Below are 13,128 nucleotides of genomic sequence, written 5' to 3'. Positions count from 1 at the left end.
GTTGTTTATTTTTCCATGCTAGTTTCTAGAGGAGAGATTTTGTTTTTTACTTTAGAAATATCAGGAGTATCAAAGCTGGTTTTCCCTCTTTTGTTGAAGGTCTTTCTTGGAGGATGCAGACATGGCTTTAGATCTCTCTCAGTTCTTAACTGAAAGGGCTGGAGTAAGTAACAAAAGAGCTTTTCTTCCAACTGTTTTTTGGTGTCAGAGTTAACTAATAAAATAAATAATAAAAACCAAGGAATTTTAAACAGACTGCATGAAAATCACTTCTCTTCTCCATTAATCAGATTCCAGTTTTATGGGATATCGTCAACAGCGTAGTTCTCCAGTTGCCCTTCTGTGTTAAAAACCAGATACCATTTGGAATGCTAATGTAAAAGTCTAAGCAGAACCTCCACCCACACCCTTTTGGGGAACAGGTAGCTGAGGCCCTTTCAGGGGAGGTAGCATGATCTAGTAACTACATCATAGAACTGGGAGTTAGGAGTTCTAGCCCCGGTCTGCTGTGTGACCTTGGACAAGTCACTTTCCTTCTTTGTCCTCATTTCTCCTCCCTTGTCAGCCTTATATGTTTCAATTGCAAACTCTTAGCGGAAAGGACTGTCTCTAGACCCTAAACTTGTTTGAGGCCTTATAATAACAATTCCAGGCCTTCTCATTCCTGCTTGTGATGGGCTCAGATGGGTGCCACAGAAAGCCCAGGAATATCCCCACAGGAAGCACTTCTGGGACACAGGATTTGCTCAGTAATTACTTGGGTGCCCCTAGACATCTTAGGGAACCTACGGACTGGATTTTTTTTTAAACACAACTCTTTATTTGTGCTCTAAAAGGCTACTTAGAGGCAAGCACATGGGCAAACACACAGGCCTCCTGCATGGGTTTAGTCTGGCACAGCTCATATTCACCAGGGAAGCTCTTTGGGGCAGGGACAGTCTTTTTGTTCTGTTTTTCCAGCTCTGAGTGCAATGAGGGCCCCGGTTCATGATGACGGGGTCTCCTAGTTGCTACGGGAGTACAATAAATAAACAACAATAATACTTGCACTCCGGGGACCCTGGGAGGCGAGCAGTCCCGGGGTTTCCCTCCAGCCCTGGAGAGCCAGGAGAGATGCAGCTGCGCTGGGGGTGTGCAGAGCTCGCCCCAGCGCGGCGGGCTGTTCCGAGCCTCTTAGCCGCGGCAGCTCCAGCCCCGCCACCCATCTAGCTGCGGCGGGGGCTGGGGACGGGAGCTCCGTATTCTCCCCATAGAAAAGCGACGTCCAGCCCTGGCTTGCAAACGTCGCCGCTTCGATCGGGACGTTGCCAGTTTCCAGCCGCTGGCAGAGCGCCCGGAGCCCTTTTTTTCCTTATTAAAAAAAGAAGAAGAAGAACATATCAAGGGGGAAGGGCTGGTTCTTTTTCCTTAATCTGTTTCCGGTTTGCTGCCATATTCCCCCTTTTGGGGTGGGTTGGGGGAGGGGAGCATTTGCAAATAAATAAGAATCGATGCTAACGTTTGGGGGTGGTAGCCGCAGAAGCAGCAGCGAGAGGAGGAGGAGGAGGAGGGTCAGGGGCCAGGGGCCAGGAGCCGCCCCGGCCGTGAGAGCCCGAGCGGGGGGAGGGCTACAGCGGTGGCCTCGCCTGGCCCCCGATGCTGAATCCAAGCAGGCAGCGGCATGAATCACTGTGGGGAGAAGGTGTCTCAGCCGCAGGCGGGCGTGAACCGCTGCTGACATCACGGCTCCGAGTTACGAGCCGTCTCTCTGGCCATTTGCTAGCGCCGCAGCCGCACCGGGCAGGGGCTGGGGGACTGAGCAGCCGAGGGGGTTAATTCCGCCCCTTCCCCCGCCCCCCGAGAGAGACAAAGCCAGAGCCGGGTTTTTTGTGTCTGTCTGGGCGCGTCAACCATGAGCCGTGTGCCCCCGGCGCGGCTGCCCGGCTCTCGGCCGCTCCGCGATGGTGTCTGGCAGCGGCGCGGGCGAGTCCTGTAACCGCTGGGGCCTGCGAGCCGCCCAGGGCTTTGCATGCGGGGGGAAGGAAGGAGCGGAGCGGAGCAGAGCGACGGAGCCGCCGGGCTCGGGGTGTTTTTTCCCGCGGAGAGGCAAGGTAAGAAACCGCCCGGCTGCAGCCCGCTGTGCGGTAGCGGCTGCCCGGTGATCCGCTCGGGGATCTTGACTAACCCGGGGATGAAGCGGCCCCGGAGCTTTGTTCAGCTCCCGCCTTGGTGGTATTTGCGGGGTCGTGTAGGCGCGTTACGCTTCGCCTCTGAACAACAAACCGCAGCGATTCCTGCCTGTGTGTGGCACCGGGGGGCTGCTTCCTTTCGGCTGAGGATGCACTAGCTGAAGCAGCTAAACGCGAAAGGTATTGTCTGGTGGGGCTGGAAAGGGAGGGTGATGCGGCCGGGGGGTGTGTGTGTGACTTGTTCAGAGCCCCCTCACTTTCTTTTGTGGTGGTGGCGGAGTAGGGCTGACTGAAACGTCGGGGCTTCTCTGTCTAGCTGAAGACTTTCTGTAGTTCATTTAATCAAATCACTGGGGGAAGCCGGGCGGGGGGGAGCAGGAGCTGTATGTAGGCCAAAACATGAAATATTAATACCTCGGTTGCTTTGATGTCTTCTGATCCATTTCGCGTTTACTATTTGTTAAATATTAATTTCAGTGGGATTTTTTTCTTTTTTAAACCACGCAGCTGCTCTTTGGGGGTTTGTGTGTTTACATCACTTCAGGGAGTGTAGGAGAAGCTCTGCTCCTCACTCTTTCTTTCTTTCTCCCTCTGTCCTTCTAACCTGGTCCTGTCTTAACTAGTGTTTGTTTTGTGGAAGACTGGGAAGCCGTTTATTACTTACCAGCCCTGTAACTTCTGCTTCTTCAGGTTGGTAGAACACCTATATAAAAAAGAAAGTAACACGCTAGGTTTTATAATTCAGACCATGTCTGTAGTAATCAGTTGCTGCCATGCTAACCACTGTAGTCCTAGGTACACAAGGTGGGGGAGGTAATATATTTTATTGGACCAACTTCTGTTGGCGAAAGAGATAAGCTTTCAAGCTCCACAGAGTCCTAGGTCCTTCTTCTGAAGCCAGACGCCTGGGGTCAGAGCTGGCAAACTTCAATTGGCTTTTGTTGTTGTTTTACTCCCCAGCTATCCTGGGAGTATGGGATGTGGGTGGTGCCCATGCTCTGCTTTATCATTCTGAGACACTGTAAGAATTCCAGCTGTGATCTTGGTTTGCTTATTTGTACCTGCTGGAAGAAGATGTTAGTGGACCCAATGGAAGGGGCAGTCAGGAGGTGCTTAATACATCTTGGCACTGGCAAGGCGTGAGGTGCCTCTTCTGTTGGATGTTCCTGGTACTGTGTGGTGTCTACCAGCGAACTTCTGTATGGCTTTCTGCAAAAAACGAATGAGAACCTGCTCCTGTCTCTTCCTGTGGATCACTCCCTTGGCTCCCCCATTTCTTCCCCTCCCCATCCCAGAGTACTTGTGCAATGACTTACCCTAGCTTTGTTGGGGGTATTTTTACCTAGAGACCAGCAGATGTTAAGCCCTCCCAAATAGGTTTCCATTTTTATAAAACCTAGGGATTTAGAAGCCCATTTGTTAGTTTCTTGTCCTGTGGTGGGTGACTGTCCTTGGGGGAATAGGCTGCATTGGGAACCCAGAATTGTCTCACACAGTCTCTTTGTACTAGAATAGACTAGGAACAGCCACCCAGTAGTCTACATTCATAAAGAAAGAAGATGGTCAGTGATTGTGGTGTGTGTGTGTGTTCTCCTTCCCCAAAAGAGGTGGCTAACTATTTTACCTGTTCCTCAAAACAGCTAAACGGCAGATGACCCACCAGACCGTGAAGGGTATTTTAGGTCATCCCACAATGCAACAAATCCCTGGTAAAGTTTGCCTCTGCTGGCTTGAAGCAGGTAGCTGCTCTTGGCTCATGCGGCAGAATGCTCACCTGGAGGTGTGTGGGTTGGCTTTCTTTTTGGGCAGGCCTGTCTGCTGCCAGTGAGTGTTAGCTTTCTGAATGCTCCCCGTCATGCTGGGCTTGTGTGTGGGAGCTGCAGGGTGGAGAACTCAGCCTGGCTGCTGTGCTTGGAAGTCTCTAGGATTCTAGCCCTACTTGCTATGGGATCATGGGTGAGGCACTTTGTGCCACCTACAAAGTGCTGCTGGTGGGGGCGATAACAAACCTGACCCACACTAGTAAAACAACTTGAGAACCTCCAAGAAGTGCTGTCTAAGACCTTGCCTACACTGGAAAAGCATGCAAAGCTTGTTGGTGGTTCCCCCTTCTACCTCCCCCCCACCCCCCACCCCCGCACCACCAACACATACACCTGTCCCAGTGTTTCCAAGAGTAGAAGCTGTAGCATGGACAGAATTCAGGCATGTCTTGCAGCTACTCTGTGAGCTAGATTAGGGGACATGATGGTGAAATGCCTGCATCCTGTCTACACCACAGCCTTCATGGTGGTCCATACCAGTGCAGGTAACCACTTACCAACTTCTTCAGTATAGAAGCAACCAAAGATTTTGTTTTTTAATTTCTTTTCAAATACTGTATTGGAAAGCCATTCATGTCCTATCTGCCAAGCCTGGAGTTCCCCTTCAGCAGGTGATAGCTCTATAAATGTCTATGGCCCTCATTCATCAAAGCATTCAAGTACATTATGAAGTTCACCTTTGCTGAAGGGGGGCCCCCCAAAATTGTATGGGATGTCTGATGATCCCAGTGCAATTACCTGTGTTTGGGGGAGGTGCAGAAGAAGACAACAAAGCAGTGGCAATTAAATATAAATATGTCATGTTTAAGTTTGGGGACTTGGTCCTGAGAATTGCTCAGCACCGACAACTTGTTAGTCAATGGGCCGGATCCTTAGCTGATCTATAGTGACAGACTCACCAAGATCCCCAAAACAAGCAGGGCTAGAACCTTGGAGACATTGAAGTCAATGGAGCTATACCATTTTTCACCAACTGAGGATCCAGCCTGATGAGAGTTTTGGCCACTCTGCACTCAGGCCTTTAATGATTATGGATGTTAAACAAAAAGATGGCCTGAGCCAAACCGCTTTGAACTGTAGGCGGTTGGAGTTGGAATCTGCTTCCAAGTTGTGAGCAAGGGAGGCAGGTAAGGGAATTTCTCTTGCAGTTCCACTTAGTCTGTGGCTGCTGCTGAAATAGTGGATCAGCCTGACATTTTAGGAGGCTGATTTGTGTGTGGCCATGTGCCGGACTTAAGAGAAAGATATGGTATGCCCTGCCCATGGATTGCCTTACACTAGGCAGGCATGGTGGGCTTGCAAAATGCCAGGGTGCTGTGCAGAATCAGGAGAGTTGCCTCAAAAGCAGCTCTAAAACTTGATGAGCTGCCCAGGTATGCTGGTGGTGGGGGCCCAGCAAGTACCTAGATACACACCTGGAGGTTAAAGTTTCTCTTTTGAGACCTAGAAAGGGGGTATCAGTTAGAAATGACCAATGTGCATGGGAAGCGTGGCTGGTGAGACAAACCAGAGGAGCGGCGTCGTTAATTTCTGTAGCCTGGTTACACAGGAAGGGGTGTATGTTCAAAGGTCTAAGCGTGTGAAACGAAATCTGCGTTTAATAGGCACAGTCACCTCTCTTGTACTAAAGCGTGTGGTGGCCTTTGCTGGTGGACACGTGTTGAAATGTAATAGCATGTGAAAGTGATGCTGTTGTCGCTGCCACGGCAGCACTTGATGCCTGAAGCCTCGCTTGTTTCCAGGTGGGCCCGACCAGGCCTTAGTGGGCACTTGTCCACTTACCACAGTGGCTCCCCAGTTGGACTTGATTGAGCAGCCTCTGAATAGCAGAATGAAACCTGCTCCATGGCAGCTGGAGCTGGAGAAGCTGTGGCTGTTGCTGCCCATTTGTGTATTGGCAGAAGTGTGGCTGGAGGGGGATGGCTGAGAGCTGCCCAGTCTCTGATTGCACTGTTCCTGGTGGGAGCTAGGGCTAATGATGGGATTAAGCCTGGACTTTGAAGTCATTGGTAAAACTCTCTGAACATGATCTAGAATAGAACCACTGGGCCCAAGTCTCTCTTAACTACCCACAAATGCAAATAATGTTTTGAGTTTGGGGCGAACCATAGACTGAAGTGGACGACTTCAGTTCCTTAGTCTGCTTCCTCTGAGTGCTTAACACAAAAAGGCAGTGTCGTTTCTATAAAGGTCTGTATTTTTGGCATTCTGGGGATGTTTGAAAGCCTATCTAAAGTACTATTGTTTCCTGTACTGTCTGTCTTATGGCCTGATTTTTAACATGTTCCTTTTTATCTCATGGAACAATTTCCCATATGACCTCACTTCCTCAACATGCGGTGTCTCGTTTCATAGAACCCAGTTGGATATTCTTCCGATGCATTTCACTTACTCGGGTGCAGAACATCCCAGAGTGAAACAAGTTCTTCCCTGCCCCGCCTTGCCCGTTTTGCCACCCCAACCTTCCCCTCCGTGCTCAGTGAAGAAAGCACATGAGGTACCTCCACCCAAGTTGCTGTGTTGTTTGTGTTTGTTTGTTTTTAACAGGGAAGAGGCAGATTCATTTAAGTTGATGCTTGTAAATGAAATATGAGCTTAAATCACTTAACATGGAAATAACTGTCTCTGCTAATGCTATTCATGCTGCTCTAGTTAAAATTGTCAATGTTTCCATTCCAATAAAGCCCTGTTTTCTGAGACTTATAACTTTGGGTCATTTAGCTAAACAAAACAAAAATCCCTCCAGGCTGAAATTTGCTAGCAAAAGTCTGCCTGGGAGCAAAAATTTTAAAGCATGTGGTGCTATTTAAACCAAACTTTACAAAAATAATTACTCTTGTCTTTAATTTTTTTAAATGGCACAGAACCACAAAATAACTAGAAGCCTCCAAGGTCTCCCTAGAAGAGAAGAGTAAGCCTGGGGCACTGTAGTAAAATCACATGTAGATTTCTTTCTTTTGTGTGGGAGGGAGAAATTAGTTGAGATTCAACTCTGAAATGCAGCTGCATGTCATCTAGTTGCTGCTCTTCACCGCATTTTCCCAGGGGTTTTACCTAGATGCCCAGACCTACATCAAGGCCCTAATCCTGCAATAGGCAGAGCTCCGTTACCTTCAGCTGAGACTGCACAGATGCAGCCGATGTGGTGAAGATCTTATTTCAGGATCGGGCCTTTACTCTGTGCCGCAAACTGACTGGGCTGCAGATTCTAATGTTCAAAATGTGGTTTGAAAACACATTCTGGGAGGTATTTTGAGAGAGCATGGTCTGAGCACAAGGCTGGGAAACAGAAACTCCTGGGGTGTAAATCCACCTCTGCCACCAAATTCCCTTGAGGCCATTTATAACCTCTTTGCCTTCAGCTTCCCCATGAGTAATATGGGGATGATCCAGAGGCATGGTGAGACTTAATTCATTAATGTTTGTGAAGTGCTTTGCAGATAAAGGCTAAGGATGAATATCCCCTTTGGGAGAACCAGCTGGCCTGTGCTTGCTTCCTGTCTGGCTCTTGTTCCATTTGCCAAATCTCTTTAATTAAACCAGGCAGATTCCTGGCTCCCAGGGTGTGATGCTGCAAATGTTACTGTGTTTCTGGCTTAGCGTAAAGCAGGGATATGGCCACCCCATGTGATGGGGCCAATGCAGTGAACTGTGATTCTAGAAAGAGAAAAGCAGGTGTCCATTTTTATTGAGTCCTCTGCAGAATGGGGTCCCAATGCCCCAGGGAGCCAAGCTGCTTAGCACCCTCAGCTTCCACTGAAGTCAATGGGAGCAGAGCCCCTAGTTGGGAGGGTCCCAGTGCCCTGCAGGATCAGGCATTTAGGTGACCAGCTATCCTGTGGAGGGACCTACAAAACATCGTGCTTGGGGAGACTTCTGCTCCAAACGGGAGTCTGGTTAAACTAATCCTGCATGCAGGACATTGGTGCTCCTTCCTCTTCACCACTGGTCTTGGGGAGCCTGAGACCTATCCCAAGTGAGAGGCCAGAAACTGAGGAAGCCTGGAACTGGAATAGCCGTCCGTGACGATTGTTTGAGGTTGTTTCTTCGGACCAGTTGAGGACGGGGTTGCTGTGGGGCAACAGCATATGGAGAGGAAACACAATGCCATAGAGCATCTGGAGGAGAAAACACCGGGTCTCCAATTTGAAACCCGCCCCTTGAAGTCTGAGGGTCTGAATGTCTCAGCTCAGATCTCTCTTGGTTTCATGACAAGATGCACTGAGATAGCTGTAATTAGCATTGCTCCTGTATGACCAGTCTTAGCCGACTAGTTCTTGCTGCTATTCCCACTCTGGGATGAATTGGGATAGGAGGCAGACGGAGATTCTGGGGCTTGAGGGGTTCTAAATCCTAACTGAACTGAAGATGGGGCCCTGATGTTATTTTGAGGGGAGGGAAGATGTTCCTTTCCCTGGTGCCATGTATGTTATGGGCAGGTTGGTTAGCTCCAGGGACTTGTTCAGTAAAGATTAGTCCAACTTGCTTCTATGCCCTAACCTTGCAGGTTACAAATTCCGTAATGTAAATGGTTCTCCCCAAGGCAAGTATGGTAGCTGGCTCCTGGTGTCCTGTCCAAGGGGAACTGCAAAGGAAAATGTCAGCTCTTCTCTCAATAAGAGGCATGCTAGTGCTCAGATATCCTTGGGGAGGAGCTTGTTTTGGGGTTGACAAAGGTGAAAGTTCTGATCTCTTGTGATACTGAGTTTGTCTCCCGCTTAGGTTTTGCTGGGTCATTTTCTCTTCTTGCTTGTGACTTCAGTTGTGCAATATTTACTCCCTGATTTTCCTCTAGTACTGTAGGAAAATTCTGGAGGCTGGCTCTAAATTTCTCAGCCCTGTCTCATGTTTGACCTATTATGGTCTCATTTCCGTGACTGTAAACTTTACTGGCCCGAGGCTTGCTGTGCTGTGCAAACAAAGGGGCGAAAACCTGACTGCACGCTACAGAAATAGCTTCCACACTGCATGTCTCCTTCTCAGCTTGTGGTTTCTCACTGACACTGCATGACTGCTGGTCTGTGGCTGGAATGTAGAAGCAATGAACTGAGGCAGCTGCAAATGAGTTTTACTTTGCATTTGTCAGACTCTGAAACTCTTGTGAATCAAAACGTGGGGAGTGCAGAAATGTGTCCTCGACGTCTGCAAACTGTGGAATCATTCTCCGTTCTGCTGTGCGTGGCTATGCCCTCTCCTCATGCGGGCCAGCATGAAACTGGGCCTGTACAACATGAAACATGCATTAGAAGTGAAACCCATATGCCTCTGTCCCTGTCCTGCTTTATTCCCGTTCTCTCATGTTCGGCCCTGGGGTTTTCCTCCTTCCTCTGCAGCATGTGGCACAGGTGTAAATAGTGGATTCTGTGTAACTTGAAGTCTATAAACCATGATTTGAGGATTTCAGTAACTCAGCCAGAGGTTAGGGGTCTGTTATAGGAGTGGGTGGGCAAGGTTCTGTGGTCTGCAACGTGCAGAAGGTCAGACTAGATGATCATGATGGTCCCTTCTGACCTTAAAGTCTGAGTACTGGGTGCTTTGAGCCCTGGCTGGCTGTGTGTCAGGGAAATGCAACAGGAAAAACTCTAATCGGCAGGAAACCAATTGACTTTATAGAAACAGCTACAGCCCTTGAGCATTTGTCTGTTGTAGAATTCCTACTGGTGGGCTTGAATCTCACTTCCCCCAGAAAATGATTGTAGGAAGATGGGACACTGGACCAGGAGACCTCGCTTCTAATTCCTGGCTATGTCACTGCTTGTGTTTGTGACTGTGGCCAAGTCACTTAACTTCACTTTGTGTCTCATTTCCCCATCTGTGAAATACGGTTAGTACCTGCCATCTCAGAAGTACTTCGATGCCTACTGACGAAGCTCTAGAAATGCTTGGCATTGCATAGGGTGCTTCCATGACGTCTGTGCGGGGGATGGAATCTGTTCTACTCATGAGACCTGGGACTACAGCAAAGAATGAGTGAGGGTGGATAGTGGTACTGAGGTGACTGGGGCTAGAACACAGCCATATGCAGTGTTGTCCTCCTCTGCCTATTCCAGCCTTGCACCAGGATCCTCTGTGCAACCCTCTGACGCGGCAGAAGCTATGGAAGCCTCTGATGGCAAATGACAGCCCCAAGCAAGTGGGACTGAGGGTTTCCTGTGGGTACAGCCTGCTTGCTGCTTGTAGCCTTGTTCTACTACACCTCTCTGGAGCCAATCTGATTTATATGGACAGGCTGCTTCTCCTCCTCCCACCTCTTCCCCCCAGCAGAGCCTCAGACCGGTTTGACCAGACAAAGGTCTGTGCTGGTGGCTGATGTCCAGCCTGGAGGGGGCTGAGCGAGTGTGTGGGGCTAGGAGAGCCCTTGTAAGCGGGATTAGGTTCATGCTCCAATGTCATGGGCAATTGAGTTCTAAAGCAGGCAGAGTGGAAATACAGGGCCCGGGAGGGGGCCCTCTCGCTGCCACTCTGGTTTGATAAATGTCTGATCGTTGGGTGAGACGAGCACAGGTGGCGCAGCTGCCAAGGCATGTGACTTCAGAGCAGTGCGTGGAGTCAAAGAAGAAGGCATGTCCTGGCAGAGGTCTAGAGGGGGCCGACTTGCTGAGCCTTGGGAGATGGGAAGAAGTAATGCTGGGGAAGCTCTGTGACCTCTTCCTATGGCAGGGGACCCTGCTGCATGAGGGGAAATAGCTGTATGCTTCTCGGCCGGCTCCTGAGATTCAGAGCGTGCATCTCCCAGGCTGTGCTGCCCGGCTGCCTCTCTGTAAAGTCTGGTGCAGATCTGGCACTGTTCTTGCTGCGGAGTTGGGTACTAACAGCCACGTAAGGAGGGCAGGTTTGACCCTGTTTGCAGTGGCTGAGTAGACATCTCTGTCTGCCTTTCATGTTGCACCCCTCCTCCCATCCCTGAGCCTTGAAGGGGATTGCAATAAGTTAGGCCCTTCCCTTAAGGAGAAATCCCCTTGATTTGTGATGGGGATTGAGATTGACCCAATAGGGCTCTACAGAAATGAGCCAGAACCATCCTGTGGACTCTGAGAGGAAACTGGATCCCGATTATAGGCTGGCTTAAAAATCCTATGCCCTTGTATAGACTTCTCCATAAGGGTTCATTTTAACTGCACTTTAGCAGTCTGACTGGGAAGCCTCACTGGCGTTAATGTTTGTTGTAGGTATTTGAGAAACGCCAGTGAACGCTGCTCTTTGTCTGCCCTGCACCAAAACAGTCCTGGGTGCCCTTGTTCACCTTCAGCAGTGCTAGCGGCAAAGTGCTCTCATTAGAGCTCATCAGGAATACCAGGGCATAATCTAGGAGGGATGGGAATCTTAATGCATTCACAGCCCTCCCTCCAAGTGCTTGAGCAGCTCAACTCCTGGCCTGCCAGGACCCATTGTCATTCAGCTGCAGACTGGGGGGGGAAGAACTGAGGCAGCAGTATTAACCCTTGGGAGACTGGCTGATATTGTGAGGTGTGCATGGGGGGAGGGAGTTTTCTCTCTTCAGAGAGCACAGTAGAGCTTCCAGGCTGGAGAGTGGCTGCAGAGGACGTGCATGGTGCTGCACAGAGATCAAAGAGCCAGTCCCGGCCCTGCGGTGCCTGCTTTGCCATAGCAAACAGGATGGGCGGTGGCCCTTCTCCTTGCACGGCTTCATGGGTCAGCAGGGGTTTTTTGGAAGCCCAAGAGGTGCAGGTGTGGCTGTGCTGGGCACAAAGGACACCATGAACGAAGGCAGCAGAAATGGAAGGAGACACAATGGAGGGAGTGGTCTAACAAACTCCTCACCCACGCCGGTGCCCTGTTAGCCAGTGAGCAGCCAGTGAGCGTGTCACAGCATGTCCCGATTAGTGCAGAAAGCCGTAAATACCGGGACTGTCAGGGAGAGAGGCCATGTCTGTAGCCTGTCACTGCAACTCTCATCTCCCCACAGGTTCCAGCATGTTGCCAGCCCCTATGTAGCAAGCTGCTGCCATTGCCAGTTTGGTGAAAGCTGTCCTGGTTAAGTGATTGTTCACTTCACTCAGAGAAACCCTTCCCTCTCTTCAGTTCCAGGCAGCCCTGTGCTGCTGGAACCTCTGGATCTCCTGTAGGTCCTGCCACAGCATCTACTGGCTGACTCATGGCTGTGGCTGGCACGGTAGCCCTGAGTGTCTTGTGTTTGGGAAATTCATGGAGCTGACCTATCTTGGAGGAGGGGTGGGGTGGAAAAGAAACGAACTCTCAGCTTGTCCAACTGTCTCTTACTCTGAGGTTGGCCTGGTCACGCTCTGGTACAGCCTTCGCTGCCTTCTTGCCTCCCAAGGCTCTCTAAGCCAGAGCAGCTCCGAGGAATCTGATGCAACCAGGATGTTGATTTGCTCATCTTAGGAGCAACCATGATCTGCTAGAGATGCAGGTGCTGGTGGGCCAGGATGGCCTATGCACCTGAGCTTGTGCTGTCTCTTAACAAACAAACCGCCACCAGGGCCGGAAAACCTAGCTCAGATAAGTCCGTCTGTGCTATTGTTGCAATATATGAAAAGATCTCTCCCTGATACAGAGTCTGAGGGAGTAAATACTGCACATGTGGGGAAATACAGGCAACAAACACAATGCAAAACAGAGACTATAGGCCCCAGCTAAGATCAGGTCTTCTATGCTTGGTGCTGTACAAATACATATGTGACAATCCCAAAGAGCGTACTGTCCAAATCAACAAGACAAGCAACGTAGAAGCAGCATCTGAGACAGGCCGAAGGTTGAACAGCTGGCTGGTGGCAGTACTGGGAATAAAACTTGGGTCTCCTTGCCCTACCTACTGGCTCATGCTGCTCCTCAAATTGATTTCACTAGCTCCAGCCTTGAAATAGGCAATCATTGTGTTGTCTGTGTTGTAATGTTACCTCCATATTACCATGAGATCAGGGGCAAGATGTTCACTCTTACCCAGCCACTTGCGTGCCTGGAACCCCCTTGAAGTCTGCAGCCAGGGGATTCTTGGCTTATGTAGTTTTGTACACAAACACCCAGTGGTGCTGGAACAATTTGTACGGTGGGGGTGCTGAGAGCCATTGAACCAAACTGTAAACTCTGTATTTTTCCAGTCAGGGGATGCGGCAACACCCCTAGTTCCAGCACCCCTGCAAACACCTAGATCTGAT

General features: G+C 49.9%; 1 protein-coding gene across 6 annotated transcripts in view; it reads left to right on the top strand.

Annotated features, from left to right (window-relative positions):
• Positions 1-1,515: 1,515 nt before the first annotated feature.
• SRC (SRC proto-oncogene, non-receptor tyrosine kinase) overlaps positions 1,516-13,128 on the top strand; it is a 72,331-nt gene continuing 60,718 nt past the window's right edge. For 2 of the 6 annotated variants that reach the window (XM_073309677.1, XM_073309678.1), the window contains exon 1: positions 1,518-2,090. The gene's annotated coding sequence lies outside the window, so the exon portion shown is untranslated. Of the gene's footprint in view, positions 2,091-2,201; positions 2,349-13,128 lie in introns of those variants that run through there. The other 4 variants (XM_073309682.1, XM_073309681.1, XM_073309683.1 and 1 more) reach the window with 3 other exon arrangements.

This window comes from Lepidochelys kempii, chromosome 13 (assembly GCF_965140265.1).
Source record: "Lepidochelys kempii isolate rLepKem1 chromosome 13, rLepKem1.hap2, whole genome shotgun sequence".
NCBI classification, from domain to species: domain Eukaryota; kingdom Metazoa; phylum Chordata; order Testudines; family Cheloniidae; genus Lepidochelys; species Lepidochelys kempii.
The sequence above is the reverse complement of the archived record's forward strand: the minus strand, read 5'-3'. Positions and strand labels throughout refer to the sequence as shown.